General features: G+C 40.9%; 1 protein-coding gene across 1 annotated transcript in view; it reads right to left on the bottom strand.

The window, feature by feature from the left end:
- ACTR3B (actin related protein 3B) overlaps nt 1–27,220 on the bottom strand; it is a 1,022,089-nt gene that overhangs the window by 182,601 nt on the left and 812,268 nt on the right. The window lies entirely within an intron of this gene.

The raw sequence follows: 27,220 nt of genomic DNA, 5'->3' as shown, positions 1-27,220 counted from the left end.
AGCACCACCATGCCCAGCTAATATTTGTATTTTTAGTAGAGATAGGGTTTCACCATCTTGGCCAGGCTGGTCTTGAACCCCTGACCTCAGGTGATCCACCTGCCTCGGCCTCCCAAAGGGCTGGGATTAGAGGTGTGGGCCACTGCACGATTTCCCGCCTGGAAATTGTATCAGAGATTTTTTAGAGTACTGCGTTTAGGCTAAAGGAACAGAAGTCACTTAGAAGGCACAGTGTGATGACACTGAACATCTTACCCCACCTAGGTGCTCCATTTACCTACCTCAGTGCTTCCTTTCCAGAGAGAGCTAGGGCTCTGCACAAGTGATGGATACAGAGGACAGAGTGACTATCCTAGCACTCACACGCAACAGTCAAGTGTCCCTCACACTGATGGGTGCTCTCAGAGTGAACACTCACACTGCAGGTACCTGCTGGATGGTGCAGAAGGAGCATGTGCACGAGGGGCCAGGGTAAGTGACCTGAAAATCATGCAGTGGGTGAGGGCATTCCCTAAACCCTGAGCCTGCCTTATTTGTCCCCTGGCCACAAACAGTTAAGACTTTTCTTTTATTTCTTCATGCCTTATTGGATTTTCCTTTCAAACTACAAAAGTAATGCATGTTGCTTGTTGCAACAAACAAAATCAACAGTTCACCACAGGGAATCACAAAGTCAAAGACAATGATTTCTTCCTCCTTCTCTACTTATCTTCCCCCTTCTCCAAGGTAATCAATGTTAAAACCTTAGCATACAGCCTTCCATACTGTGTTCTATACTCATACAAATGCACATAGCCACAAATAGAGACGCATAGAACACGCACTCCACACACACACTCAAAATGTAAAGACTTCTTTTCCGTTCATACATGGTGCTCAGCAAATTGCCTTTTTCAATTAACACCGTATTATCACATTCCTTAATGGATGCATTATATTCTACAGATGGACGCACTAAGATGCATTCCATTTTCCATGTACTGACAGTTGATACACAAGTTTCTCTATTTTGTCAGCACTATAAATAATGCTTCAGTAAACAACCTTATTCACCTAGACTTATAAACTGATAGCATTATATCGGTAGGATAGATTCCCCAAAGGTGCTTTTCCGTGTCAAAATGCAAGCGTATTTTTCTTTTAATAGGTTCTGTCAAGTTGTTTTCTAAAACCATTGAAGCAATTTATAGTTGTTTCAGTAATGTGAACAGAATGTCCCTTTCTCCTTTCCTAACAGCACGGGATATTATCACTGTTCTAATTCATTGTTGTTAAGATTTTGAAAGGAATTACTACCTGTGTTTTAGAAAGAACAACTCTGAGTCACACACACAGAAAGACTTACAAAGTGTACTTTTCTGAGCCTTTGTCTCCAGGTGGGTTGCAGTCAATCTTTTCCAGAGACAAGCTGTTGTAACAGAGCGAGGTTAAACACGCATGTTCTTCTGGGTCCCAGGTCCTGGCCTTCCTGCCCAGAAACCTGGCTTCAGAACAGAGTCCTCGTCCCTTCTCTCCTTGCTGACCGTGAGCAGACCTTGCCCGGATGCTCCATGTGGTCCCTGTGCTCACCACACTGAACTGTTCTTTGCCACGTCAGTGTCTCAGTCAGCTTGGCTGCATAACAAGTGACCCTGAACTGGGTCTTAAACAATGGACATTTATTCTCACATAAGGCAGGAAGTCTGAGACCAGGGTGCCAGCACGGTTGGGTTCTGGTGTGTGTCCTCTTCCAGCCTGCAGACTCTGACTTCTCAAAGTGGTAAGAGGAGGAACTAGCTCTCTGGCCTCTTCTTAAAAGAACACTAATCCCATTCATTAGGGCTCCACCTTCCTGATCTAATTAACTCCCAAAGGCCTCACCTCCTAATACCATTATACTGGGGATTGGATTTCAACATAAGAAGTTTGGGGGTATGCAAACTTGAGACCATAACTGTCAGTGTGTCTTATTTACCTTTGTAGCCTCAGTGCTTTGCCCAGAGTATGGGACAGAGTACATGTTCAATGTATATTAAATTGGTTATAATATAAAGTAAGTTATGTCACAGCAATGAGTTCCTTAGTAAATCAAATAACATGCAAGAATGCTCACAAGAAGTAGTAAAAACGGCAGAATGAAGCCGGATCACATCATTTCCCTTCCCTAAGTACCTAGTAAGTAAATAAATACTCAGTAAAAAATTTCTATAACAATAAGCAAACAAGGAAAGGGATCCAACCTAATGTACCATGTTATACCTATAAAAAAAGTCCCGTCCATAAGAGAGACAAGAAAAGGAAAAAAATCCTAATACAGCTCAGTGTGGCCCCACATCTTGTTCTATCCCCATTCCCCCCTCCCCAGAAGCAGTAATGAGGAAAGCTGAATCACCAACATCCTTACAATTCTCCCTAATAACTTGCAATTTGGAGCAGCCCTTTAAAATTCGCAAGGAGAAAATTTAAACACCTATTTATTATCCAGACAGCCACAAAAGAAGAGAAAGGCCTCTGGGATATGGCACTTTACAGAATCCTATATGTTTTTTATTATTGTGGTAAAAAATAAACACCCAACATTAAATTGGCCTTTGTAGTTATTTTAAATATGCAGTTCAGTGGTGTTAAGTATATTCACATGTTGTGAAACAGATATCTAGAATTTTTTCATCTTTCAAACACACTCATGAATACTCATTCCCCAATCCCCACCCGTCTTTGACAATCCCCTTTCTACTTTCTATGTCTGTGATTTTGATGACTTCAGATATTTTGTACGAGTGGACTCTTGCAGCATTTGTCCCTTTGTGACTGACTTATTTTGCTTAGAATAATGCCCTTGAGGTCTATCTATGCAGTAGCCTATGAAACAATTTTCTCTTTTTTAATGCTGTGTAATATTTCATTATATATACACAAGGATTTCAGTGTCTCCATATCTTCAGAAACATCATTGTCAATTCTTTTGATGGTGGCCATTCTAATGAGTATGAAGTAATATCTCATTGTGGTTTTGATTTGCATTTCTCTTATAATTAGTGATGTTGAACATCTTTTCATATGCTTGTGGGCCACTGTGTATGTTTTTTGGGAAAATGTGTATTCTTTTGTCCACTTTTAAGTCAAGTTATTTGCATTTCTGTTATTGAGCTGCAGAAGTTCCATATATATGGACATATATATATTAACCTTTTATCAGATAGAAGATTTCAAATATTTTCTTCCTCTCCATAGATTGCCTTTTCACCTTTGATTGTTTCCTTTGATGTTCAGACATCTATAAGTTTGATATGGTCAGTATGTCTATTTTTGCTTTCATTGCCTGTGATTTCATGCCATATCCAAGAAATGATTGCCAAATTCAGTGTCCTGAAGCTTTCCTCCTATTTTTTCTTCCAGGATTTTAATAGTTTTTAATCTTATGTTTAGGTCTGTAATCCATTGAGATTTAATGTTTTGCATATGGTATACACAAAACTTCACCATTTGCACATGAATATCCATTTTTCCCAATACCATTTGTTGAAGAGACTGTCCTTTCCTCATTGAGTAGTCTTGGCACCCTTGTTGAAAATGATTTGGCAATAAAGGCAAAGTTTCTGAGTTCCGTATTCTGTTCTATTGGTCAACACATCTGTTGCTTCGTAGTTGTTTTCAAATAAAGAAATGTTAGGCCTCCAACTGTATTATACTTTTTCAAGCTTGTAAGACTGGCTATTTGAGGTCCCTTGGGATACCACATGAACTTTACGATTTTTTTTCTTTTTCTGTAAAAAATGTTATTGGGATTTTGATAGGGATTGCATGGAATCTGTAGATCACTTAGGGTACTGTGGACATTTTTTAAATTTTTGTGAGTACATTCTATGGTGGGTGTATATATTTCTGGGATACATTAGGTATCTTGATATAGGCATGTAATGCATAATAATCACATCAGAGTAAATGTGGTATCCATCACCTCAAGCATTTATCCTTTGTGTTATAAACAATCAAATTATATGATTTTAGTTATTTTCAAATGTACAATTAAATTAACTGTTAAGTAAACTCTGCCAGGCACAGAAAGACAAACAGTTAACAGTTTTGTTCTGTTTGCTTAGGATGACTGGCTTTTCTGGGTCTTTTGTAGTTCCATATAAGTTTTAGGATTGCTTTTTCTATTTACACGAAGAAAGTCATTAGTATTTTGATAGGAATCGCATAGAATCTTTAGATTGCATTGGATAGTATGACATTTTAACAATATTGATTCTTTCAATCTATGAACATAGAATATCTTTCATTTTTTGTGTCCTATTCGATTTAATCAATGTTTTATTGTTCTCGCTGTAGAGACCTCTCACTTCTTTAGTCAAGTTAATTCTTAGGTATTTAATTTTATTTATGGTTATTGTATTTCTTGGTTTCTTGTTCACTGTTGGCATATAGAAATGCTACTAATTTTTGTGTGTTGATTTTGTATCCTGAAACTTGACTGAATTTTTTTGTATCAGTTCTAATAGTTTTCTGGTGGAGTCTTGATGTTTTTCCAAATATAAGATTATAACATCAGCAAACAAGGATAATTTGACTTCTTCCTTTCCAATTTGGATGCCCGTTATTTTTTCTCTTGTCTGATTGCTCTAGCTAGGACTTGCAGTACTGTGTTGAGTAACTGTCGTGACATCCTTGTCATGTTCCAGATCTTAGAAGAGAGGATTTCAGTTTTTCCCCATTCAGTATGATACTAGCTGTGGGTCTGTCATATATGGCTTTTCTTATGTTAAGGCATATTCCTTCTATATCCTGTTTTTTGAGGGTTTTTATCATGAAGAGATGTTGAATTTTATCAAATTCTTGTTCACTTCAATTGATCATATGGATCACATGGTTTTTGTCCTTCATTCTGTTGATATGATGTATCACATTGATGGATTAGTGTATGTTGAACTATCCTTGCATCCCTGGGATAAATCCCAATTGGTTGTGATGAATGATCTTTCTAATGTATTTTTTAATTTGCTTGCTAGTATTTTGTTGAGGATTTTTGCATCAGAGATATTGGCTTGTAGTCATCAGGGATATTGGCTTGTATTCATCAGGGATATTGGCTTGTAATTTTCTTATTTTGATATGTCTTTGGTTTTAGTATTAGGGTAATACTGGCTTCATAGAATGATTTGGAAGTATTTCTTCCTCCATTTTTGGAATAGTTTAAGAAGGATTGGTATTAGTTTTTTTAAATTTTTGGTAAATTCATCAGTGAAGCTATCGAGTCCCAAGCTTTTCTTTGCTGGGAGGCCTTTTATTACAGTTTTAATCTTGTGACTTGTTATTGGTCTGTTCAAGTTTTGAATTTCTTCATGGTTCAATCTTGGTAGGTTGTATGTGTCTAGGAATTTGTCCATTTCCTTTAGATTTTCCAATTTATTGGCATATAGTTGCTCATAGTAGTCACCAATAATGATCCTTTGAATTTCTGTGGTATTAATTGTAATGTCTCCTTTTTCATCTCTGATTTTATTTATTTGGGCCTTTTCCCTTTTTTCTTTGTTAGTCTGGCTAAAGGTTTGTCAATTTTCTTTATCTTTAAAAAAAAGACTTTTTGTTTCGTTGATCTTTTGTATTGTTTTCTTTTATTTCTATTTCATTTATTTTTGCTCTGATCTTTATTATTTCATTTCTTCTACTAATATTGTGTTTGGTTTGCTCTTCTTTTTCTGGTTCTTTCAGATGCATCATGGGGTTATTTGAAGTTTTTCTTCTTTTTTGATGCAGGCACTTATGGATATAAATTTCCCTCTTACTACTGCTTTCACTGTATTCCATATGTTTTGGTATGTTGTGTTTCCATTATCATTTGTTTCAAGAAAATTTTCAATTTCCTTCTTAATTTCTTCATTCATATCAATTATAAGTATATATACTTATAATTGTTATATTCTGTTTCAGGATTGATCCCTTTATCATTCTATAATGACCTTTTTTGTCTCTTCTTACAGGTTTTGTCTTGAAATCTCTTTTGTCTTATATAAGTCACAATATAACTACTGTCCTTTTTTGGTTTTAATTGGCATAGAACATCTTTTTCCATCCTTTTATTTTAAGTGTATGTTTATCTTTATAGGTGAAATGTGTTTCCTGTAGGCAAGAGATAGTTGGATCTTGTTTTTTCCATCCATTCAACTGTTCTATGTCTTTTTGACTGGAGTGTTTAGTCCATTTACATACAATGCTTTTATTGATAAGGAGAGACTTGCTCCTGCCATCATGTTATTTGTTTCCTAGTTGTTTTGTGGTGTCTCTTCCTTCTTTCCTTCATTCCTATCTCCCTTTTAGTGAAGTTGATTTTCTCTGGTGTTATTATTTAATTTCTTACTTTTAATTTTTTGTGTATCTGTTTTGTGTTTTTCAATTTATGGTTACTACAATACATAATGCAAACAACCCATTATTTAAAACTGATGACAACACTGATTACATAAGCAAACATACATGCAAAAAGAAAACTAATCACAACTCTACACTTTAACTACAACTCCCTACTTATTAACTCTTTTTTGCTTGTATTTATGTCTTATTATATACTCTCTATGTCTTGAAAAGTTGTTGTAGTTATTGTTTTTGATTCATTCATTATTTAGTCTTTCTACTTAAGAGCAGTTTACACACTACAATTACACCATTGTAATATTCTTTGTTTTCCTATGGGCTTACTATTACCAGTGAGTTTTGTACCTTCAGATGATTTCTTCTGGCTCACTAACATCCTTTTCTTTCTGCTTGAAAAACTCCCTTTGCATTTCTTGTACTCATTAACATTCTTTTTTCTTTCTGCTTGAAAAACTCCCTTTGCATTTCTTGTAGAACTGGTCTGATGTTGATGAAATCCCTCAGCTTTTGTTTGTCCAAGAAGGTATGTATTTCTCCTTAATGCTTGAAGGATATTTTTGCTGAATATACTATTCTAGGGTAAAAGTTATTTTCCATCCACACCTTAAACAGTCATGTCACTCTCTCCTGGCCTGCAAGGTTACCACTGAGAAATCTGCTGCCAGACATATTGGAGCACCATTGTATGCTGTTTGTTCATTTTTCTTTGCTGCTTTTAGGATCCTTTCTTTATCTTTGACCTTTTGGAGTTCAGTTATTAAATGCCTTGAGAGAGTCTCCTTTGGGTTAAATTAGCTTGGTGTTCTATAACCTTCTTGTACTTGAATATTGGTATCTTTCTCTAGGTTTAGGAAGTTCTCTGTTATTATTCCTTTGAATAAACTTACAACCCCTATCTCTTTCTCTGCGTTTTCTTTAAGGCTAATACCTTTTCTTTAAGGCCAATACCTTCTTTTTTAAACCAATAACTTTAAGGCCAATAACTCTTTCTTTAAGGCCAATAATTTGCCATTTGGAGGCTATCTTCTAGATCTTGTAAGTATGCTTCATTCTTTTTTATTCTTTTTTCTTTTGTTGTTTCTGATTGTGTATTTTCAAATAGCCTGTCTTCATGCTCATTAATTCTTCTATTTGATCTATTCTGCCATTAAGAGACTCTAATGCTTTAGTGAAATCAAGTGTCCTTAGGTGAAACCCTTGATTCAGGTGAAGTCAGGCCTTCTTCTTCAGGCAAGGAGATGATACCCTTCTCCAATAAAAAGGAGAGTGCAACTTTTGCATTTTAAAAAGGATTTGTGGTTTAAAGAAACTCAGGCTTATCTAGTGTATTAGTCTGTTCTCATGCTGCTGATAAAGACATACCCAAGACTGGGTAATTTGTAAAGAGAAAGGTTTAATGGACTTACAGTTCCACTTGGCTGGGGAGGCCTCACAATAATGGTGGTAGGCAAAAGGCATGTTTTACATGGTGGCAAGCAAGAAAGAATGAGAGCCAAGGGAAAGGAGAAAACCTCTTATAAAACCACCAGAACTTAAGAGAATTATTCACCACCGCAAGAACAGTATGAGGGAAACTGCCCTCATCATTCAACTATCTTCTACCAGGTCTCTCCCACAACACATGGGAGTTATGAGAGCTATAATTCAAGATGAGATTTGGCTGAGGACAAAGCCAAATCATATAATTCCAGTGATGACCCCTCCCAAATCTCATGTCCTCACATTTCAAAACCAATCATGCCTTCCCAACAGTCCCCCAACGTCTTTTCATGCTGACTCATTTCAGCATTAATTCAAAAGTCAATAGTCCAACTCTCATCTGAGACAAGGCAAGTCTCTTCTGCCTATGAGCCTGTAAAATCAAAAGCAAGTTAGTTACTTCCTCGATACAATGGGGGTACAGGCATTAGGTAAATACAGCCATTCTAAATGGAAGAAATTGGCCAAAACAAAGGGGTTACAGGCCCTGTGCAAGTCCAAAATCCAGTGGGGCAGTCAAATCTTAAAGTTCAAAAATGATCCCTTTGACCCCATGTTTCACATCCAGGTTACACTGATGCAAGAGGTGGATTCCCACGGTCTTGGGCAGCTCTGCCCGTGTGGCTTTTCAGGCTACATCCTCCCTCCCAGCTGCTTTCACGGGCTGGTGTTGAGTGTCTGTAGCTTTTCCAGGTGCATGGTGTAAGCTGTCAGTGGATCACCATTCTGGGGTCTGGAGGATGCTGGTCCTCTACTCACAGTTCCACTAGGCAGTGCCCCAGTGGGGACTCTGTATGAGGGCTTCAATTCCACATTTCCCATCTGCACTGCCTTAGCAGAAGTTTTCCATGACAGCCTCGCCCCTGCAGCAAATTTCTCCCTGTACATTCAGGCATTTCCATACATCCTCTGAAATCTAGGTGGAGATTCCCAAATGGCAATTCTTGACTTCTGTGTACTCACAGGCTCAATACCACATGGAAGCTGCCAAGGTTTGGGGCTTGCACCCTCTGAAGCTATAAGCTGAGCTGTACCTTGGCCCCTTTTAGCCACGGCTGAGAAGCTGGGATGCAGGGCACCAAGTCCCTAGGCTGCACACAAAAGGGAAGTACTGTGCCCGGCCCATGAAACCATTTTTTTCTCCCAGGCCTCCAGGCCTGTGGTGGGAGGGGCTGCCTCAAAGATCTCTGACACACTATTGAGACATTTTCCCCATTGTCTTAGCATTAACATTTGGTTCCTCGTTACTTATGAGAATTTCTGCAGCCAGCTTAAATTTCTCCTAGGAAAATGCGTTTTTCTTTTCTATTGCATCATCAGGCTGCAAATTTTCCAAATTTTTTTCTTTTTTCTTTTTTCTTTCTTTTTTTTTTTTGAGATGGAGTCTTGCGTCACCCAGGCTGGAGTGCAGTGGGGCAATCTCAGCTCAATGCAACCTCCACCTCCTGGGTTCAACCAATTCACCTGCCTCAGCCTCCCAAGTAGCTGGGACTACAGGCATGTGCCACCACACCTGGCTAATTTTTGTATTTGTAGTAGAGATGGGGTTTCACAATATTGGCCAAGCTGGTCTCGAACTCCTGGCCTCATGATCCACCCACTTTGGCCTCCCGAAGTGCTAGGATTACACGCGGGAGCCACTGTGCCTGGGCATATTTTTCAAACTGTTATGCCCTGTTTCCCTTTTAAAACTGAATGCTTTTAACAGCACCCAAGCTGCCCCTTGAATGCTTTGTTGCTTACAACTTACTTCTGCCAGATACCCTAAATCATCTCCCTCAAGTTCAGCGTTCCACAAATCTATAGGACGGGGCAAAATGCCACCAGTCTCTTTGCTTAAACATAGCAAGAATCACCTTTACTTCAGTTTCCAACAAGTTCCTCATCTCTATCTGAGACCACCTCAGCCTGGATTTCATTGTGCATATTATCAGCATTTTGGTCAAAGCCATTCAACAAGTCTTTAGGAAGTTCCAAACTTTCCCACATCTTCCTGTCTTCTTCTGAGCCCTCCAAACTGTTTCAACGTCTGCCTGTTGCCCAGTTCCAAAGTCACTTTCACATTTTCATGTATCTTCACAGCAGCACCCCACTCTACCAGTACCAATTTATGGTATGAGTCCATTTTCACACTGCTGATAAGGACGTACCTGAAACTGGATAATTCATAAAGAAAAAGAGGTTTAAAGGACTCAGAATTCCATGTGGCTGGGAAGGCCTCACAATCATGGTAGAAGGTGAAAGGCATGTATTACATGGTGGCAGTCAACAGAGAATGAAAGCCAAGTGATAGAAGAAACTTCTTATAAAACCACTAGATTTCATAAGACTTATTTACTACTACAAGAACAGTATGGGGGAAACTGCCCCATGATTCAATTATCTCCCACTGGGTGCCTCTCACAATATGTGGGAGTTATGTGGCTATAAGTCAAGAAGAGATTTGGGTGGGGACATAGCCAAACCATATCATTAAGTGTCCCCATCCCAGGCTTCTGGTTCTCATGATTTTTCTAATTAGTGACCTGTCTGGACTGCGTTCTGTCTTTTTTGCCGCCCAACACTTTACGGTGTGATTGGGAACTTCATCTACAAAGTCTATCCTAAAACTACAAGAGGTGAAAATCTTCCAAACTAATGTTATCAAGGCCCTTTGGCTTTCACAGAGTGTCTTAAGTTAGCATTTTGATGCCCTGACCCTACTACTTATTTTTTGAAATGTTTCCAATGTCATTAATGAGGCTGGACCACTCCACAGTCCTTATAAACATTAGCTTTCCTAATACTACACATTGCAATCCCCACACATCCCAATGCCTCATCTTCCAACCGTACCTTATTCCAATTAACCACAGGCAATTCCATGGATGATAGGGATTGTGAACACCATTCCTCTTACCACCAGCACTGGGATCCTTCTTGCCAATAATGAGCTCAAAAATACAAAAACATCATTTCGACAGGCTGTTTTCTTAATAATCTAAATATTTTAGGAGTGCCATTTCTAGTGCCAATATTTTAGAATGAATTCAATTAATTATTTAGAATGAATTCAATTAATTTTAGAGCATAAAAATGGAGGTGGGGCTGATGTGCTATTACTATTTGAGGAAGTACAATTCCGGAAGCTGGAGTAAGGAATACAACAAGTGGAGTGGGCAAGGTAGGAGGAGGCAGTGTACAGGTGAGTTGTCAGGTGAGCCACTGCTAAGTGTGAATGCTTGCTTGATTTATGGGAATGTGACCCCAAGAAGCATGAAAATTGCATCTTAAGATCATAGTGCTAGAGACTGTGGAGAAAGTAGGAATAATTTAACTCTAATTTTCCACTAGTTAAAAAGTCTTCACCTGGGTGTTAACTCCTCTGCACTTTTGAGTCAACTCTGTGCTAAGTGGGTTCCTATAGTGAAAGCCACAGGGAAACGCAGAGTGGGAGAAGAAATGCCCAGCATAGCAGGTTGTATCTTTATAAAATTGCTGTGAGACAATGCAAGGCTGCAACAGGGGACAAGTGAGGCGGCAAAGATCTAAGTGGTGCATAAGAGGTATCTGATTCTCTAATCTTTCCTAGGCTTTGAGCAAATTTATAGAAATTAGTTTCTAAAGGAGGAATAAATATTAATCTGAATTTCAACTCTTCCTTAACATTTTCTCTTTTGGATAGAAGTAAAAGCTATTAATGTAATACTTTTAAAATTAAAAATAATATGGTCTGAATCCATACTTAGAAATTTCTTTCTCTTCCTCTTCATCCTTCTATTATATGTCTGTGAAGAGAAATATCTGAGATGACATTTACCAAATAACAACACTGCTATTTTTGAGGATTTGAGAAAATTTATTATTTATACTTTTCTGAATTGCCTGAGTGTTTTATAGTGAGCATGTATCATTTTTATAAATATAATAAAGTTGTCCTTCAAATAATAATGTTAGCACCATAGTCTTTGATGTCACCATGGGAGAGACTTTGTTCAATTTCTCTACAACAAGTAAATTCACCTAACTTCACCCAGATCAGGAGAAATTCACATCATAATTATTAAAAAAGGCAGGCCAGGTGCGATGGTTCATTCCTGTAATCCCAGCACTTTGGGAGGCCGAGGCGGGTGGATCTCGAGGTCAGGAGATTGAAACCATCCTGGCTAACATGGTGAAACACCATCTCTACTAAAAATACAAACAATTAGCCTGGCATGGTGGCAGGTTCCTGTAGTCCCAGCTATTTGGGAGGCTGAGGCAGGAGACTGGCATGAACCCAGGAGGCAGAGCTTGCAGTGAGCCGAGATTGCACCATTGCACTCAGGCCTGGGCGACAGAGGGAGACCCCATCTCAAAAAAAAAAATGCAATGCTGCCATGTAAATACTCTTTTACAAATGAGCAAGCTAAGTATTAAAGTGGCACTGTAGCTTCTTCAATGTTGCAAAGCTAGTTAGTGACATCAGTAGAATTATAACCCACTTACTCCATTTATATATTAACCCCAACAGACAACAGAATTTTAGTATTTTACCCAAAACATGTAGGAAGTGCACAAAACACTCAATAACAAGTAGAACAAAGAAGGACATTTGATATGGATTGGCTGTGTCCCCACCCAAATCTCATCTTGAATTGTAGTTCCCACAATCCCCACGTGTCGTGGGAGGAACCTGGTGAGAGGTAATTGAATCATGGGGGTGGTTACCCCTGTGCAGTTCTCAAGATAGTGAGTTCTCACCATATCTGATCATTTCATAAGAGGCTTTACCCCTTTATTTGGTATATTAGTCTGTTCTCACACTGCTAATAAAGACATACCCGAGACTGGATAATTTATAATGGAAAGAGGTTTAATGGACTCACAATTAGTTCCACATGGCTGGGGAGGCCTCACAATCATGGTGGAAGATGAATGAGGAGCAAACTCACATCTGATATGCTGGCAGGCAAGAGAGTGTATGCAGGAGAACCCCCATTTATAAAATCATCAGATCTCATGAGACTTAGTCACTATCACAAGAACAGCATGGGAAAGACCTGCTCCTGTGATTCAATTACCTCCAATCAGGTCCCTCCCACAACATGTGGGAATTATGAGAGTTATATACAATTAAAGATGAGATTTGGTGGGGACATAGTCAAACCGTATCATTCTGCCCTTGGTCCCTCCCAAATCTCATGTCTTCACATTTCAAAACAAATCATTCCTTCCCAACATTCCCCCATCGTCTTTACTCATTTGAGGATTTACTCAAAAGTCAACAGTCCAAAGTCTCACCTGAGACAAGGCAAGTCCCTTCCTCCTGTGACCCTGTAAAATCAAAAGCAAGTTAGTTACTTTCTAGATACAATAGGGGTATAGGCATTGGGTAAATATACCCATTCCAAATGGAAGAAACTGTCCAAAACAAAAGGGCTACAGGCCCCAAGCAAGTCTGAAATCCAGTGGGCCAGTCATTAACCTTAAAGCTCCAAAATAATCTCCTTTGACACCATGTCTTACATACAGGTCATACTGATGCAAGAGGTGGGCTCCTATGGCCTTGGGCAGATTCTCCCCTGTGGCTTTGCAGGGTACAGCCTGCCTCCTAGTTTCTTTCTTAGCTGGCATTGAGTGTCAATGGGTTTTCCAGGTGCATGGCACAAACTGTAAGTGGATGTACCATTCTGGGGTCTGGAGGATGCTGGCCCTCTTCTCACAGCTCTACTAGGCTATAGTCCAGCAGGGACCCTCTATGGGAGCTCTAACCCCACATTTCCCTTCCACACTGTCCTAGCAGAGGTTCACGAGAGCACTGCCCCTGCAACAAACTTCTGGCTGGATATCCAGACATTTCTATACGTCCTCTGAAATATAGGAAGAAGTTCCCAAACTTTTATTCTTGACTTCTGTGCCCCCACAGGCTCAAAACCACAAGTAAGCTACCAAGGCTCGGGGCTTACATCCTCTGAAGCCATGGCCTGACCTGTACCTTGGCCCCTTTTGGCCACAGCTGGAGCTGAAGCACCTTGGATGCAGGGCACTAAGTCCTGAGGCTGCACACAGCAGGGGGGCCCTGGGCCTAGGAAGCCATTTTTCCCTCCTAGGCCTCCAGGCCTGTGATGAGAGAGGCTGCTGTGAAGATCTTTGACATGTCCTGAAGACATCTTCCTCATTGTCTTAGAGATTAACATTTGGCTCCTTGTTACTTATGCAAATTTCTGCAGCTGGCTTAAATTTCTTCTCAGAAAATGGGTTTTTCTTTTCTATCTCCTCATCAGGCTGTAAATTTTCCAAACATTTACTCTCTGCTTTCCTTTCAAACATAAGTTCTAATTCCAAACCGTATCTTTGGGAATACATAAAACTGAATGCTTTGAATGGCACCCAAGCCACCTCTTGAATGCTTTGCTGCTTAGAAATTTCTTCTGTCAGATGCCCTAAATCATCTCTCTCAAGGTCAATGTTCCACAAATCTCTAGGGCAGGGGCAAAATGCCACTAGTCTCTTTGCTATAACACCTTTACTTCAGTTCCTAATAAGTTCCTCATCTCCATCTGAGACCACCTCAGCCTGGACTTTATTGTCCTTATCACTACCAGCATTTTTGTCAAAGACATCCAACAAGTCTTTAGGAAGTTTCAAACTTTCCCAGATCTTCCTGTCTTCTTCCAAGCCTTTCAAACTGTTCCAACCTCTGCCTGTTACCCAGTTCCAAAGTCACTTCCACATTTCTGGGTATCTTTTCAGCATGCCGTATTCTACTGGTACCATTTTACTGTATTAGTTTGTTCTTACACTGCTAATAAAGACATACCTGAGACTGAAGAATGTATAATGAAAAAGAGGTTTAATGGGCTCACAGTTCCACACGGCTGAGGAGGCCTCACAATCATGGCAGAAAGTGAATGAAGAGCAAAGTGATGTCTGGCAAGAGAACATGTGCAGGGGAATTCCCCTTTATAAAACCATCAGATCGCATGAGACCTATTCTCTATCATAAGAACAGCACAGGAAAGACTTGCCCCCATGGTTCAGTTACCTCCCATGATGTGGAAATTATGGGAGCAAGTTTCAAGGTGAGATTTGGGTGGGAGCACAGCAAAATCATATCACTTGGCACTTCTCTTTCCTACAGCCATGTGAAGAAGGACATGTTTGCTTCCCCTTCTGCCATAATTGTAAGTTTCCTGAGGCCTCCCCAGCCATACAAAACTGTGATCAATTAAACCTCTTTCCTTTATAAGTTACCCAGTCTCAGGCAGTTAATTACAGCAGCATGAGAACAGACTAATACAGTAAACTGGTACTGGGTAGTGGGGCACTGCTGTAAGGATACCTGAAAAGGTGGAAGTGACTTTGGAACTGGGAGGCAGGAAGAAATTGGAACAATTTGAAGGGCTCAGAAGAAGACAGGAAAATGTGAGAAAATTTAGAACTTCCTAGAGGCTTGGAGGGCTCAAAAGACAGCAAGATGTGGGAAAGTGTGGAACTTCTTAGAGACTTGTCAAATGGCTTTGACCAAAGTGCTGATAGTGATATGGACAATGAAGTCCAGGTTCAGGTGGTCTCGGAGATGAGGAATTTGCTGGGAACTGGAATAAAGGTAACTCTTGCTATGTTTTAGCAAAGAGACTGGTGGCATTTTGCCCCTACCCTAGAGATCTGTGGAACTTTCGACTTGAGCGAGAAGAATTAGGGTATCTGGTGGAAGAAATTTATAAGTGACAAAACATTCAAAAGAAGATTATAAAAGTTTGAAAACTTTGCAGCCTGATGATGCAATAGAAAAGAAAACCCCATTTCCTGGGGAGAAATTGAAGCCAGCTGCAGAAATTTGCATAAGTAACGAGAACCCTAATGTTAATCACCAAGACAATGGGGGAAAATGTCTCCAGGGCATGTCAGAGGTCTACACAGCAGCCCCTCCCATCACAGGCCAGGAGGCCTAGGAAGGAAAAATGGTTTCATAGGCCAGGCCAGGGCCTTGCTGCTTTGTGGAGTCTCAGGACTTGGTGCCCTCCATTCCAGCCATGGTTAAAAAGGGTTAACATACAGCTCAGGCCATTGCTTCATAGAGTGCAAGCCCCAAGCTTTGGCAGCTTACATGTGGTGTTGGGCCTGTGGGTGCACAGAAGTCAAGAATTGAGGTCTGGGAACCTCCAAGTAGATTTCAGAGGATGTATGTAAACACCTGGATGTCAAGGCAGAGGTTTGGTGCAGGGTTGGAACCCTCATGGGGAAACTGTACTAGGGCAGTGTGGAAGGGAAATGTGGGGTCAGAGCCCCCACACGGAGTCCCTACTGGGGCACCACCTAGCAGAGCTGTGAGAAGAGGGCCACCATCCTCCAGATCCCAGAATGGTAGCTCCACCAACAGCTTACACTGTGCATCTAGAAAAGCAGGGGACACTCAACATCAACCCATGAAAGCAGCCAGGAGAGGGCCTGTACCCTGCAAAGCCACAGGGTTGGAGCTGCCCAAGGCCATGGGGACTCAACTCTTGCATCAGTGTGATCTGGATGTGAGACATGAAATCAAAGGAGATCATTTTGGAACTTTAAATTTTAATTAACTTCCCTATTGGATTTCGTACTTGCATGGTGCCTGTATGTAGCCTCTTTGTTTTGGCTAATTTATCCCTTTTGGAACAGGTGTATTTACCCAATGCCTGTACCCCCATTGTATGTAGGACATAACTAACTTGCTTTTGATTATACAGGGTCATAGGCAGAAGGGACTTGCCTTGTCTCAGATGTGACTTTGGACTTGGACTTTTCGGTTAATGCTGGAATGAGATAAGACTTTGGGGGACTGTTGGAAAAGCATGATTGTGTTTTGAAATGTAAAGACATGAGACTTGGGAGGGGCCAGGGGAGGAATAATATGATTTGGCTGTGATCCAAATCTCATCTTGAATTATAGTTCCCATAACTCCAGTGGGAGGTAATTTAATCATGGAAACAGTTACTCTCATGTTTTTCTCATGATAGTGAGTGAGTTCTCACAAGATCTGATGGTGTTATAAGGGACTTTTCCCACTTTGCTCTACACTTCTCCTCCCTGTTGCCATGTGAAGAAGGGTGTGTTTGCTTCCCCTTCCACCACGATTGCAAGTTTCCTGAGGCCCCTCCCCCTGCCATGCTGAACCGTGAGTCAATTAAACCTATTTCATTTATAAACTACCCAGTTTTCAGTTATGGCTTTATTAGCAGCATGAGAACAGACTAACACAACATTGCATAATGATAAAAGAATCAATTCATCAGGAAGATTGAACAATCATAAATGTATATACCAACACGAAAGCACCTAAATATATAAAGCAAATATTGACAGAACTGGAGAAATAGACAGCAGCACAATGATATCAGAGACTTCAGTAGCCCACTTTGAATAATGTGTAGAATACCCAAATATAAAATCAATAAGCAAAAAGTGGACTTGAACAAGACTATAGATAAATGGACCTAAGAGACATTTACAGAATACTCCATCCAACAGCCGCAGAATACACATTCTTCTCTAGTGCACACGGAACAGTCTCTAGGGTAGAGCAAGTGTTAGGCCACAAAACAAGTCTCAAAAAATTAAACAAGATTAAAATCATGCCATGATATAGTTTGGATGTTTGTCCCTTCCAAATCTCATGTTGAAATGAGAGCCTCAGTGTTGGAGGTGGAGCCGAATGGGAGGTGTTTGGGTCATGGGGCAGATTCCTCATGAATTACTTGATGCCCTTCCTGTGTTAATGAGTGAGTTCTTATTCTGTTAGTTTATGTGAGAGCTGATTGTTAAAAACAACCTGACTTCCCCCTTCCCTCCCTCTTGCATCCTCTTGCTACATGAACTCTGCGCATGCTCCTTCCCTTGGCCTTTCCCCATGAGTGGAAGCAGCCTGAGACTCTCGCCAGAGGCGGATGCTGGCGTCATGCTTCTTATACAGCCTGCAGAACGGTGAGCCAAAAAATCTCTTTTCTTTACAAATTACCCAGCCTCAGATATTCCTCTGTAGCAGTGCAAAACAGACTAATATATACCAAGTACCTTTTCTAATGGTATGAAACTATAAACCAATGACAGAAGGAAAATTGGAAAATTAAAAGACGTGGGAATTAAAGATACATTCTTAAACAACAAATGAGTCAAAGAAGAAATCAAAAGGGAAATCAGAAATGTTGTGAGATAAATGAAAATGAAACCACAACTTTCCAAAACTTATAGGATGTAGCAAAAGCAATACTAACGGGACGTTCACACAAATAAATCCCTATATATTTTCTGTTTGTTTGCTTTTTGAGATGGAGTCTCACTCTGTCTCCCAGGCTAGAGTGCAGTGGTGCAATCTCGGCTCACTGCAACCTCCGCCCCCTGGTTTCAAGCAATTCTTCTGCCTCAGCCTCCGGAGTAGCTGGGACTACAGGCATGCCCAACCATTCCCAGCTAATTTTTTTTTTTTTTTTAGTAGAGAGGGGGTCTCACCATATTGGCCAGGTTGGTCTCGAATTCCTGACCGCATGATCCACCCGTCTTGGCCTCCCAAAGCGCTGGGATTACAGGTGTGAGCCACTGCACCCGGCCATATTTTTCAAAAAAGAAAGATGGCAAAAAAGCAACCTAACTTTACCCCTCAAAGAAACAAAACAAGAAGAAACAAAGCCCAAAGTCAGCCTTTATAATCTGTAATAAGGCAAGCTGGTTGGTGCTTCTCACCTCTTGGGTGGTTCATTTGCTCTTTGGCCCCTGGCCTGCTGGAGGCCTTCCTCTTGCCCGACAACTGCAGGGTTACCACTTCTCCCCACAGGCATTGTGGCCACTTACAACCGACCAATGCTCCTGACATTCTGAATCGATGTTTATTTCTCTCTTCCTCTATCTCCTCGGGACCCTGTTTTATGTGTTAACTGGTAATAATGTTGAGGATTTATGCTGTTCCTGTGGGGACTGCAGGTGGTGAGTGGTTTGCACGATGTCTGAGGTGAGAGGCTGCTGGCCAACACACCACGAGGTGGGGCCTCGCTCTTGTTTGAGAGCAGCCACGTCTCCCCTCCAGGCAGCAACCTCTGTACTAGGATTGACAGAACCATTCTGGAGGACAGAGTTCTGTAGAGGAAGGTGGAAGAATGGAAAAGGAAACAAATGTTGGGGTGAGAAAAGGAGGAAGAGATTTAGAAGAATCATGAGGAGACCTCAGACATTATTTCCATGTATTAATACAACACCTTTTCATATTGGTAGCAAACAAATCCAGAATTTGATAATTTTAGTATAGTTACCCATTTGAATAACATTTTTTTGGCTTAGATTTACCTTTTTTGGACTAAGAGTTACCTTTTATTTTATTTTATAGAAAATGTTTTCATTAATAGTAATTATTAATTATAATTATATTATTATGAAATATTATTCATAAATACATAATTTTGTATATATTTAGGGGTGCATGTTATATTTTGATACAAGTATACAAGTGCAAGAACACATCAGGGTAACTGGGGGATCTATCACCTCAAGAGTGTTTATCATTTATTTTTGTTAGGATCATTCCAATTCCACTCTTTAATGGTTTTGAAATCTACCATAAATTACCATTATAGTCATCCTATTCTGATGACCTATAGTTATCCAACCATTAAATCTTATTTTTCTAACTATATTTTTGTACCCATTAACCATCTTCTCTTTATCTCTCTCTCCTCACCACCCTTCCTAGCCTCTGGTAGTCATCATTCCATTCTATATCTTCATGAGTTCAATTTTTTTTATCTCCCACATATTAGCGAGAGTATGCAACATACTTTTCCATGCCTGGCTTATTTCACTTATCATAATGTCATCCAGTTTCATTCTTGTTGCAAATGACAAGATTCCTTTTTTTTTTTTTATGGCTGAATAAAATAATAACATTCCACTGTGTCCATGTACCACATTGTGTTTATCCGTTCATTTGCTGATGAACACTTAGGTTGATTCCATGTCTAGGCTGTTGTGAAGAGTGCTGCAGTACACAGTGGAGTGGAGATGTCTCTTTGATATACTAATTCCCTTTCTTTTGGATACATACACAGCAGTGGAATTGCTGGATTATGTGTTAGTTCTACTTATAATTCATTCATTCACTGATGAACACTTACAGTGGAGTGGAGATATCTCTTTGATATACTAATTCCCTTTCTTTTGCATACATACACAGCAGTGGAATTGCTGGATTATGTGTTAGTTCTACTTATAATTTTTTTGAAGAACCACTATACTATTCTCCAGAGTGGCTATACTAAGTATTCATTTTGTTTTTTATTTTGAATTCCTTTTTTAATGGTAGGTTTTATAGTGATTTATATACCTACTATTAAAAGGGTAACTGATATAATTTTTAAAAAGCAGTATATTCAAATGCAAATTAAAATATGTTGCAGCTACAGGTCTCACAAAGGAAAAATGTTTCAGAGAATTCAAAAATTAATTTTCTATTTTGCAAATGTTTGGCCAAGGCTGCTCTGAGCCCCGCTGGCTGGCCGACTACCCAGATAGACAGAGGAAGGCTTTCCACTCTATGAGGCTCCTTGAGATTCAGGAGAAATTCCTCTCCACTCAGAAAAATATGTAAAAGAGGAAATCACCACTTTGCCTCTTCTCTCTTTCCCCAACAGACTCTCCCAAGTCCCCACGCTCTCCTTTTTGCTTAGACTAATGTACTTGCTCTGATTTCAGCAAAAACAAACAAACCTAAAGCAAAGGAGGGGCTCCCTTTATTCTACAGACAAATGGCTCACAATCAAACTGCGAGTGAAAGAATGAGGGCAATATTCAAAAACGATTTATTGTGTGTGTCTGCGCACCAAGCATCTTAGGTATTAGCAAATACAATACACCCCTACTCTCCCAAAGCTTATATTCTAGTGAGGAAAGAGATAGTATGAAAACATGAACAAACAGCTGTGTTTTATAATGTCAGATAGTGATGATGATATTAAGAACAAACACAGCAGAAAAGGAGAGGGAGGGTGCTAGACAGGGTTGAAATGTGCTGTGCAGGGCTCTGCTGCTCATGTAGCATTGTTAGTAGGCCTGCCTGGAGACAGAAACAGAAGCCATCTCTCCCCAAGCTCTCTGTAGTGAGGTTTTAAAGGTACTTCTCTCTACACAGAGACAAATGGACATCAGAGGAGTGGTGGGAAAGAAAGAAACCTTCTCATAATGTAGCTATTCCCTCCAAGGGGCTGTGTCCCCACTTAGAATCCTGGATCATGTCCATTTCCATTTTATGTATACATTTTAAGGTAGCAGATAGATTTAACCAGACGTTTACTCCATTCCTTTTCATGGGATCTGTCTACAGGCTAAGACAAGCAAACATGCTTAAGTGAGACACATGGCTAAGATATAAGACCACTTGGAAGCTCTTTGCAAGGGAGCCTTTTGTATCGTTGAAATATTTATCCCTCTTCCCTCGTTAACAATAATGAAAATTTATTGAGCACCTAATCTAGTTGAGATGCTTCCTAGTCCTTTCGGGAGAAATCTCACATAACCCTGTGACTTCATCTTGTTAGTTGTAAGATGGGAACAGAGAAGTGAGGTAACTTGCAAGGTCCCACTGCTTGTAAGTGGCAGAGCTGGCCATGACATTTGGCAGCCCCTTTCTGGAACCCATGCTCTCAAAGGCCTTTCACAGTTCTCCAAAGCTAGGCCAGTGGATTAAGTTATGCTTAAGAACATCCCAAAACCCCTCCAAGAGACTGGGGCAATGATAGGGTCATGGCCACAGACACAGAAAGCTTCAGGCACCAACAAACAAAAAGAGCTTATTTTACTAATGTCACCTAAAATTTAATTTGAACAATGCTCCTTGGACTAAAAGCAACAACAACAAAACAGTATGGAAAAAGTTCGAAATAGCTAAACACTTGCGTTTTCTCTAACAATCCTTGCATGTGCCACCGTCTATGGTGACTACATGCGATTTTAAGTTGTATCAAATTTATCAGTTGAATCGTTACAATTTATGTCCCTGAAAATAAACCACAATAATTATGTCAACGTAAGATGCCATTTTTTCTGTATTGCTCTGTCCTGTGAGACACGATAATTTCTAGTTAGCAACGAGGCTTTACTGGAGATGTTAGACTCCTACTGTTCCAAACCAAAGGCCTCTGTGGTATATAGAAATGGGGGCCTGAGTAGGTGGACCTTCTGGTTAAGTGAACATTTTGGTTGATCTAGTCTTTAGACAAATATTTTTGTTGACAGTGCTTGAATCTTCTCTTCTGTGTTGGGACATCAAAGCCAAAATCCAGTGACCCTTTGGGATGCTGGCATCATGGCCCTAAACATGGTGGTAGCTGTCACCGGTGGGAATTAGGCTGAATAAATGAAAGGAGGCTAAGCCCCAAGACATGTCCTGGAACCTAACAGTGCCAGTTTATTTGCTTTATGTAAATGCCTGCTGCTATTCCTTGCCTTATGAAGTGCTTTCAGTACAAGGAGAATTCATCTTTGGGGAAAATAGCCTTTGGCTCAATGGCTACATCTGCCAAGTCTTTGCACATCGACTTCATTTCTGTTTGTTTTGTGTGTGTGTTTGTTTTGGGGAGTTTTTGTTGTTTGTTTGCTCATCTCTCCCTTCGTTGTTCCTGGCCTGGAGCTGACCCACACACAAGGATCAAGAAACAGATTTGGAAGTTGTGTCCAAAATCTCATTGCACTCACACCCGCAGGAGCCCACGTCCCTGTTGCGTCTTGTACATTAGATCATAAACCAGGTGCCGGGAGCTGATGTGGCCTCTCAGCAGCAGATGCCCTCGGTAAGCAGAGGCTGCAGGAGGAAGCCTGAGGGGTACCTCAGAGGGACCCTGCAAATCTCAAAAGAGCCATCCTCCTAGTGGTGGGTGCTTCAGCTTAAAAGGAGTGTATTTTCCACCTTAACTGAAAATAGTGGCTTAGATGATAGAAATTTGGCAGCAGAAACAAGAGATAAATGTTTAGTTGTGGTGGCCATGCACTCTGTGAAGAGGGTTCCCTGTCTCTCAAAGGAGAGGTTGGTTCCCCGCCAATAGAAACAACCAGGTCCTATCACCAGAGGCTCACACATCTCAGTGTTAACCGCCACTTTAGCCTTCATCTGGCATCCCACACAGTAGGTGCTTGGCTAATGTCTTGTGTTGAATGGGCCTGAAGTCACACTAGGGTTTTCCCACCATCATTATCTTTTCTTGGTTCGAATCCTTTATCTTAAGAAAAAGTCCTGAAAGAAATGCCAAATATTATTGCCATTATTGCCCTTTAATAAACCCGTTAACAAAAGAAATACTGTTCCTTAGATAGGAAGGGGTAAGGTTATTAAGGAAATTATTTCACTTGCTAAGTTTTGCAGTAATATTATTATCCATGACACAATTTAAGAGAAACAAGAAAACAAAAACTACATACTTCTTGGGAATGCTGAGATTAGATACGATTTTTCAGAGGATTCTGGTTAATACTAAACAGAGCACTAAACAGGGGGCAGCGTTGGAAAGTGATTTCCTGGCTCTTGTGTTTAACAAGCAAAGGTGGCCACTCTGCTATCAGGGTGCTCTTCCCTGAAAGGAAAATGGATCCAAAGAGAAAATGTACAGAAGCTGACTTTGAAAATGAGCTTCTCTCATGTGGCTCTGAACAGCCTGCTGAGCAGTCTGGTTGTCTTGCCTTCGCTTTTCTTCTTCTTCTGTGGGGGCGGTAGGGGGGGTTGTTTTATTAAATATTTGGAAGCGCAGCAAGGGGTCTGATATGGTTTGACTCTGTGTCCCCACCCAAATCTCATCTTGAATTGTACACCCATAATTTTCATGTGTTGTGGGAGGGATGTGGTGGGAGACAATTGAATTGTGGGAGCCATTTCCACCATACTGTCCTTGTGATAGTGAATAAGTCTCGTGAGAGCTGATGGTTTTATCAGGGGTTTCTGCTTTTGCATCTTCCTCATTTTTCTCTTGCCACCACCATGTAAGAAGTGTCTTTCACCTCCTGCCATGATTCTGAGGCCTCACCAGCCATGTGAACTGTAAGTTCGATTAAACCTCTTTTTCTTCCCAGTCTTGGGTATGTCATTATCAGCAGTGTGAAAATGAACTAATACAGTAAATTGGTACCAGTAGAGTGGGGTGCTGCTGAAAAGATACCCAAAAACGTGGAAGCAACTTTAGAACTGGGTAACAGTCAGAGATTGGAACAGTTTGGAGGGCTCAGAAGAAGACAGGAACATGTGGGAAAGTCTGGAACTCCCTAGAGACTTGTAGAATGGCTTTGGCCAGAATGCTGATAATGATATGGACAATGAAATTCAGGCTGAGGTCGTCTCAGACGGAGACGAGGAACTTGCTGGGAACTGGAGCAAAGGTGACTTTTGTTATGTTTTAGCAAAGAGACTGGCAGCATTTTGCCCCTGCCCTAGAGATTTGTGGAACTTTGAACTTGAGAGAGATGACTTAGGGTATCCAGTGGAAGAAATTTCTAAGAAGCAAAGCATTCAAGAGGTGGCTTGGGTGCTGTTAAAAGCATTCAGTTTTAAAAGGGAAACAGAGCATAAAAGTTCAGAAATTTTGCAGGCTAACAATGCAATAGAAAAGAAAAACCCATTTTTTGAGGAGACATTCAAGCTGGCTGCAGAAATTTGCATAAGAAACAAGGAGCCAAATGTTAATCCCCAAGACAACGGGAAAAAAGTCTCAAGGGCATGACAGAGGTCTTCACAGAAACACCTCCCATCACAGACTTGGAAGCCTAGGAGGAAAAATTGGTTTTGTGGGCTAAGCCCAGGGTCCCCATGTTGTGTGCAGCCTTCTCCAGCTATTGCTAAAATGGGGCAAGGTACAGCTTGGTCCATGGTTTCAGAGGGTGCAAGGCCTAACACCTTGGCAGCTGTCACATGGTATTGAGACTGCAGGTGCACAGAAGTCAAGAATTGAGGTCTGGGAACCTCCCTCTAGATTTCGAAAGATGTATGGAAACATCTAGATGCCCAGCCAAAAGTTTGCTGCAGGGGCGGGACCCTCATGGAGAACTTCTGCTAGGGCAGTGTGGAAAGGAAATATGGAGTTGGAGGCCCCACACAGAGTCCCTACAGGGGCACCACCTAGTGAAGCTGTGAGAATAGGGCCACCGTCCTCTAGACCCCAGAATAGTAGATCCACCAATAGCTTGCACTGTGCATCTGGAAAAGCCACAGACATTCAATGCCAGCCTGTGAAAGCAGCTGGGAGGGGGCTATACCCTGCAAAGCCACAAGGGCAGAGCTTCCAAAGACTATAGGAACCTACCTCTTGCATCAGTGTAACCTGGATGTGAGACATGGAGTCAAAGGAGATCATTTCGGAGCTTTAAAATCTGACTGCCCTACTGGATTTCAGACTTGCATGGGCCCTGTAATCCCTTTGCTTTGGCCAATTTCTCCCATTTGGAACAGCCATTTTTACCCAATACCTGTACCTGTATTGTATCTAGAAAGTAACTAGCTTGCTTTCGATTTTACAGGCTCATAGGCAAAAGGTACTCAGATGAGACTTTGGACCGTGGACTTTCAGGCTAATGCTGAAATGAGTTAAGACTTTGGGGGACGGCTGGGAAGGCATGATTGGTTTTGAAATACGAGGACATGAGATTTGGAGGGGCCAGGGGTGGAATGATATGGTTCTGTGTCCCCACCCAAATCTCATCTTGAATTGTACTCCCATGATTCCCACATGTTGTGGGAGGGACCCTGTGGGAGATAATTTGAATCATTGGGGCAGTTTCCCCCATACTGTTCTTGTGGTAATAAGTCTCATGAGATCTAATGGTTTTATCAGGGCTTTCTACTTTCACATCTTCCTCATTTTTCTCTTGTTGCTGCCATGTAAGAAGTGTCTTTCACCTCCTGCCATGATTCTGAGGCCTCCCCAGCTGTGTGAACTCTAAGTCCAATTAAACTCTCTTTCTTCCTAGTCTCGGGTATGTCTTTATCAGCAGTGTGAACACAGACTAATACATGGTCTTATTATGAACTACAGGAGACATCACACGGGCAGTTGTCTTCATTAGCCACAGGAGAACAGGTTCCATTTGAGCCTCTACTTAGTGATAGTGACTCTGAGGTGTGAGCTGAAGGCTTTCCCCTGTGCCTCCCACAGGCCAATGTCAACATCAGTGCCTTCTCGTATGTTCATCGCAGTTCTAGTCATAATAGCAAAGACATGAAATCAACACAGATGCCCATCAATAGTGGATTGGATAAAGAAAGTATGGTACATACACACCATGGAATACTATACAGCCATTAAAAAACATAATCATGTCTTTTGCAGCAACATGAATGTAGCTGGAGGCTGTTATCCTAAGGAAATTAATTCAGAAGCAGAAAATCAGATACTGCATATTCTCACTTATAAGTGGGAGCTAAACATTGGGTCCACATGAACATAAAGATGGGAACAGTGGACTCTGTGGACCACAAAGGGGAGAGAGAGGGAGCAAGGGAGGAAGGGCTGAAAAACTACCTACTGGATATTACTACTCACAACCTGGATGACAGAATCATTTGTACCACAACCTCAGTATCATGCAGTATATTCATATAACAAACCTGCCCATGTCCTTCCTGAATGCAAAGTAAAAGCTGAAATTTAAAAAAAAAAAAAAAAAAAGAAGAGTTAAAAGCAAAAATAATCTTGTCTGCACCTTAATGAATTGTGGGAATGAGCTGTAATACAGTGAAAATGTTTCCAGCAGGGTTATTGGTGGCCTGTGACCACCAGCACCTCAGTTTCCTCATACACAGAATAGTGACAGTCACGTCTGCATTCTATACTCCTCCATGTGACAATAAGCTGCAAATGAGGTAGGCAATGTTAAAGGGTTTCCACTGCCACATGTCTCACCAATATTATGTTACTCTCACATATAGGCCATGTTGACCCTGGGAGGGTAACACAGAGAGCTGCTTAGGCCTCACTCTGAAGTGGTTGCATCAGATATTCTCCTTGTTGACTACTGGATTACAGAAGCAGAAGGTACTGGTGGTGTCTGGGGATGGAGGGATATGGGACATGCAGGGAAGCCCATTGGAAAGAGCTTCAAGGAGCTTTGCACTTCGGGTCAGTTTTGCTCACTTCCCCTGTGACTGGGGCCAGTAACACACCAGGGGCCCACAAAATCAACAAACTACTTAGTGTGGAGCTTCTATTAGGAAGACACTAGAAAAGGAAACGGGAAAACCAACCTTTGCCCATAGCTCTGTTCTCCTCCCTTCCGGCCTCACCCCCACCTTACTCCTCTGGTTCCCAAATGTCCTAAGAATTTCCCTTCTTTTCAAGGGATTCCTTGACCGGCTGAAGAACAGATCTGAGGTCACAACAGAGGGATGGTAGGATGTGAGCTGGAGGCCTGCCTGCAATTGCACTTGCGTTC

This window comes from Hylobates moloch, unplaced genomic scaffold (genome assembly GCF_009828535.3).
Source record: "Hylobates moloch isolate HMO894 unplaced genomic scaffold, HMol_V3 SCAFFOLD_1, whole genome shotgun sequence".
Lineage (NCBI taxonomy): Eukaryota > Metazoa > Chordata > Mammalia > Primates > Hylobatidae > Hylobates > Hylobates moloch.
Note: the sequence above shows the minus strand (reverse complement) of the source record. Positions and strands in the feature narration are given on the sequence as shown.